Below are 6,000 nucleotides of genomic sequence, written 5' to 3' on the forward strand. Positions count from 1 at the left end.
AGTCTTCGAAATCTTTCAAAATTCAAAAAAAATCTCACAAAATTCAAGAAACTTCCACAAAAATCTCTTCAATATCCCACAAAATTTAAAAAAAATCCCACAACACTGAAGAAAAAAATACCACAAAATTCACTAAATCTTCTCAAAACTTTACCGAATTCCAAAAACATCCCACAAAATCTCCACAATTTCCACAAAATTCTACAAAAATCCCTCAAAATTTGAGAAAATTCCACAAAATTTAAGAGAAGTTCCACATTTGAAAAAAATACCACAAAATTACCTAAATTTTCTCCCTTCACCAAATTTCAGAAACATCTCACAAAATCTGCACAGATTTCCAGAAAATATTAGAAATATCCCTCAAAATTCATCAAGTTTCCTCGATATACCACAAAATTACAGAAAAATCCTACAAAATTGCAGCAAAATCCCAAAAAATTCTTAAATCTTTCCATAACCCTACCAAATTTTTGAAACAGCCCACAAAATCTCCACAAAGTTCCACAAAATCTAAGAAAAATCCCAAAAAATTGTTCAAGTCTTCTCAAAATCCCACAAAATTCTACAAAAATTCCACAAATATGCCACAAAATTCTTCAAAATGTCACCAAATTCCAGAAACATAAAAAAGATCTCTTCCAATTTCCACAACATTCCAAAATATTCCCTCAAACTTCCAGAAACATCCACACAGATCTCCTCCACTTTCCACAAAATTCCAGAAATATCCCTCAAAATTCTTCAAGTCTCCTCATTATCCCACAACATTCCAGAAAAATCCCACAAAATTAAAAAAAAATCCCCCAAAATTGCATATAGATCCCACAAAATTGCAGAAAAAAAAAAAAAAGTCCTTAAATCTTCTCAAAACCGAATCAAATTTTTGAAACATCCCACAAAATCTTTACAAATTTCCACAAAATCTAAGAAAAAGCCCACAAAATTCTTCAAGTATTCCCAAATTCCTTCAAAATTTCACAAAAACCTCAATAATTCCAGAATCATCCCACAAAATCTCCTCATAATTCCAGAATAACTCCAAAAAAATCCCACAACATTAAAAAAAAAATCCCACAGAATTCCATCAATCTTCTCAAAATCCCACCGAATTCCAGAAACATCCCACAAAATCTCCACAAATTCCCACAAAATCTAAGAAAGATGCCTGAAAATTCTTCAAGTCTCCTCAATATCCCTCAAAATTCCATAAAACCCCCACAAAATTCCAGAAGCATCACACAAAATTTAAGGAACAATCCCACAAGATTCCAGAAAAATCCCCAAAAACTTCTTCAAGTCTCCTCAAAATCCCACAAAATTTCACAACATTCAAAAACAATCCCACAAAATTCCAAAAAAATCCCACAAAAATAGTTAAATTTTATCAAAATCCCACAAAAGCTCAGAAAAATCCCATGAAATTCCAGGAAAATCCCACAAAAAATCCCTGAAACGTCTCAAAACCCTACCAAATTCCAGAAACATCCCAAAAAATCTGCTCCAATTTCCACAAAGCCTAAGAAAAATCCCTCAAAATTCCTCAAGTCTCCTCAAAATCCCACAAAATTCCACAAAAAACCCACAACATTCCATAAAAATCCCAATAATTCTATAAACCTCCCACAAAATCCTTCAAGTCTCCTTAAAATCCCACAAAATGGCAGAAAACACCCACAAAATTTCCTAAAACTTCTCAAAACCCTACACATTTCCAGAAACATCCCAAAATATCTCCACAAATTTCTACAAAATTCCAGAAAAATCCCAGAAAATTGCAGAAAAATAAAAAAAAACCCTCAATCTTATCAAAACCCTATGATTTTCCAGAAACAACTGAAAATGTCTCCATAAATTTCTACAAAATTCCAGAAAAATCCCATAAAATTGCAGAAAAATAAAAAAACCTCTCAATCTTATCAAAACCCTACCAATTTCCAGAAACATCCCACAGAATCTCCTCCTATTTACACAGAATTCCAGGAAAAAAATCACGAAATTCTTGAAAAGAATTCCACAAAATTCCAGAAAAATCCCACCAAATTCCAGAAAAATCCCACAAAATTCCCTAAATCTGCACAAAACCCTACCAAATTCCAGAAACATCCTCAAAATCTCCACAGTGTTCCACAAAATTCCAGAAAAATACCAAAAAACTCTTCAAGTCTTCTCAGAATCCCACAAAATTCTAGAAAAATTCTCAAAATTCCAGAAAATTTCCCACAAAATTCCCTAAATCTCCTCAATATCTCACAAAATTTTACAAAATATCCCACAAAATTCCACAAATTTCTCACAAAATTCCAGTAAAATCTGATGAAATTGTTAGCGTTCAGGAGCACAGACAATCACGAATGATTATATGCAGGTGCTTTATTAAGAGATCTGGGTGTCAGGGGTACACATACCCAAATCTGACCTGACTTGGTTTTGAGTTCAACATGTTTTATACTCTATCGTTATATAACTTACATATTAATTATTAAACTTACATCGTTCTATTGTATACATTGATATTACCCAAGCATGGATTTCTCATGATCCCCCTCAGACCCCTAACATTGTTCCTCATCTTCTTTAAACAATAATTATATCTAATCACATCTAACAATTGTATCATTTATTATATACTGCTAACACAGGTGCAGTTTCACCTGATCTTTAGCAAGGACAAGGCCTAACATTTCCCAGGGCCTACTTTTCCCAGGGCTTTCCAAACCTAACTTTATTTCTAAGTCCCTGAATTTTCTAAGATTTTAAGACCTTTTACTATTATTCCCCCCTTTGAAAGCATTTTCACTTCACTAGAAGTGCAAATGTTTTCACTTGTTACAGTCCTTTGTTTCTGAGTTTATACTTGATGTTCTTCGAATCCTTGATTGATGTAAGCGTTGTCCTGGATGTTGTCACGAACTGGAGAACCAGAAGATGGTGGGTGAGGATCTCACATCAGTGCCTTTATTATTTTCTGGTTCCAGGACATTTTCTTCTGTATTTCTCCCTTGAAGATGCTGTAAATTAACCAAATTGCTAAGAATACAGTTAGTAAGATGATCACACTCTGATAGATTTAATCCATGAACTCACATTCCACCCTAACCCTTTGAAGATTTTGCCTAACCAACTTGGAGACAAATCCTTTTGCTCCTCCTGTGCTTCATGCTCTATTTGTTGCAATTGATTGATGTCATATTCTACATCTGCAGTCACATTTGGGGTGTGGACACAGCAATGATCAATCCATCCCTTTAAAAAATTCACACACTCCATGCTCTTTCAGGAGTAGTAAATTGTAATTGTATGTTTAGTTCTTTAAATCTTTCTCAGGTCACTCTTGCTAATTTATCTACCTGACCTGTAAGTTTGTACAACATTTCTTTATTCTGATAGTTTGCTATAGGACCGAGTAAAGACTCTAGGGCCCACCCAAATTTCACTCTACTAGAGGCTTCTTGCCAAGTGTCATCCTGTTTCTGTTCCTATCCTAATCTTCCCTAGCTATGCCTGTGTCTAGTCACTGAGTTGTTTTTTAAGCAGATTTCACATTTTGACATTACTGATTTTGCCATTGTTAGCATCCGTACCGAGATTAATTTTTGTTTCATCAATTTCACCAATGCCTCTGCACCCCAATGACATTTGTTATGTTTCATTTGTAGAACTTTATTGGAGGACCGCCAGTGATTCACCGCTCTTCACAGAAGTAAACGTGAACGCCGTTTATTTCTATCTTTAGCACACCTTTTATAGGGTTCTACAGGGCCTGTGGGCAGAGCAAGTTACTATTGGCTAACACACACAGGTTTACATTTTTTCTCCTGTACACAAGGATATTGTCTTGCTTTACTCTCTCTTCTGCAGAAAGGTTTCAAGGACTTTAGCCCTTAATATCACGAGTTATTTCAAAGACTGGTTTGTGCAGACAGGCCTTTATTAATATATAAAATATAGCAACAATTCCCCCTTTCACTTTTTGCACAAACCAGGCTTTGGATGTGACTCATTCTATACTCTTATGAAGCCAAGGTAACACACAACTTAGACTTTCATCCCAATTAACATTATAAGTAAAGTCCGTCCCCCTCCAGCACAAGAGACCTCAACCATCCAGTGATGCCCCAGCTGGAGAACCAACTTCCAATGGGGTCACTATCTTCTTTCAGGGCATGTAACCCATCCTGTAGCTGTTGCAGTTGCCCATGGATGGAAACTGAATGATCAGTAAGATTCAAGCAGCACATGCCTTCAAACTCCTCACAACCATGTCCTTGTGCTAAGAGCAAAAAGTCAATTGTGGCTCGATTTTGTAATACTGCAAGACATAAACTACTCACATCGGCTGAAAGTTCACTTAACATCATGCATATTAAGTTCAATCTTTCTTAGTCTAACAAGTGAGCCTTTTTAGACTTGCTAAGCTTTAATTCATTCAGGCTTCACTTTGACCGATGTTTTTTATTTTATCAGCTACATTCTACAATTGATGTAAGCTTGGATGGAAACAAAGTAAGTTTCCCAAGATAACAGGGTCTTCTATGTGGATTAGCAGGAATCTCATTCCATGCTCTATCTCCACAGATTAGGAATATGGAACTAAGTAATCGCTTTGGTAATTGTCCTGTGAGATTGCACCACTAATAAAGGCTTTACTCTGTGTAGTAACGAGATCAGCTATAGGGTTGTCTGCAGCCCAGTGCTGCATTACTTTGTTAGAATGGCTTCTGTTGGGGGTTCAAACATTATCCATCCACCTGAGGTATTGGTGGAACCTAACAAATCTAATTCTTCTGAGGGCTGCATGGTAACATTGAGAACTTTGATAATTTTGCTTGCCAGCAGGCTTCAAGTTGTCTTAATGTGAAGCCAACAGTGCAATTGCACTCTTGCAACATTGCCAATTGATTCAGTCGAGTCTCATTACTAATTAAACCTTTAAATGCTGGAGGATCCCATTCAGGGACTCCTATGAGACAGGTGTGAAAGGATCTCCAGGTGTGGCTAGGCTCAGACACATTGACCTTTGGCCAGTTCAGTGTGCCAGAGTGACCCATATGTTCTGTCACTTTTGGATGTTAGTTAGCAGACAGTTGGTCAGGACTATACACAACACAATTACCATAAGCGGTTTGTTCCATGTAAATGACACCATACTTGCAAACTCACAGCTAAACTTTAACGTTAAATGAACTTTCAAAGATGCTTACACTGCCTCTTGAAGGGGGAAATGCTTATACTTTATACTAATTTATACTAATATAACAATTGCTATACAGGCTAAACTCTTTATCTTAAATTATTATCTAACTACTTTTATCACACGTGCTCTGGTATATGTGTAGTCTAAGCGTGAAAGCAATTTGCTGAAAGGGTAAACACACAACTACAATTTGCTTTATATACAGTTAGATGGAGTCTCTACACTTTTCTTAGATCTTCTACAGAATTTCCTTCACAAACAGACTATGATTTAACACGATTCAGTCTTAGAACGTTCACTGCTCCCGTGATGTCAGCTGGCAGCTGATCCGTGACTGAGGGCTTTGATGTTCAGGTTGTTCTTCACATCCTTCTAAATCTTAAAACAAAGGATAACTGAAAAATTGGTAGAGACACAACATCATAGTAACAACATAAAATTTCTGTTGGTAAACTGTCTGTGTAGTGCTCAGACACAACTGTGTCCTGACAGCTCCACTTCTGATCCATGTCTGGAGTACCAAGGCTGTGTGGTGACTTCTCTGTTCACTGGATCTCGTGTGTTCAGAGGCAGACAGTCTGGTCAGATGAACAGGTGACCTTTTTGAACCTGCCAACAAAACACAGACACTTCTCCCCTTGAAGTTAATGAATTACACTAATCAAAATGCTTTTACGATATCAATTTTCCCCGTTTTCTTAAAAAAAAAAAAAAATGAGATGTACTTCTGTTATAAACATCAACATCAACACAAACCCATATACACAAGGATTAAGTATCTATAACAGTTAAAAATCAATTAA

Source organism: Cyanistes caeruleus, unplaced genomic scaffold (assembly GCF_971803275.1).
Source record: "Cyanistes caeruleus unplaced genomic scaffold, bCyaCae1.hap1.1 HAP1_SCAFFOLD_143, whole genome shotgun sequence".
NCBI lineage: Eukaryota > Metazoa > Chordata > Aves > Passeriformes > Paridae > Cyanistes > Cyanistes caeruleus.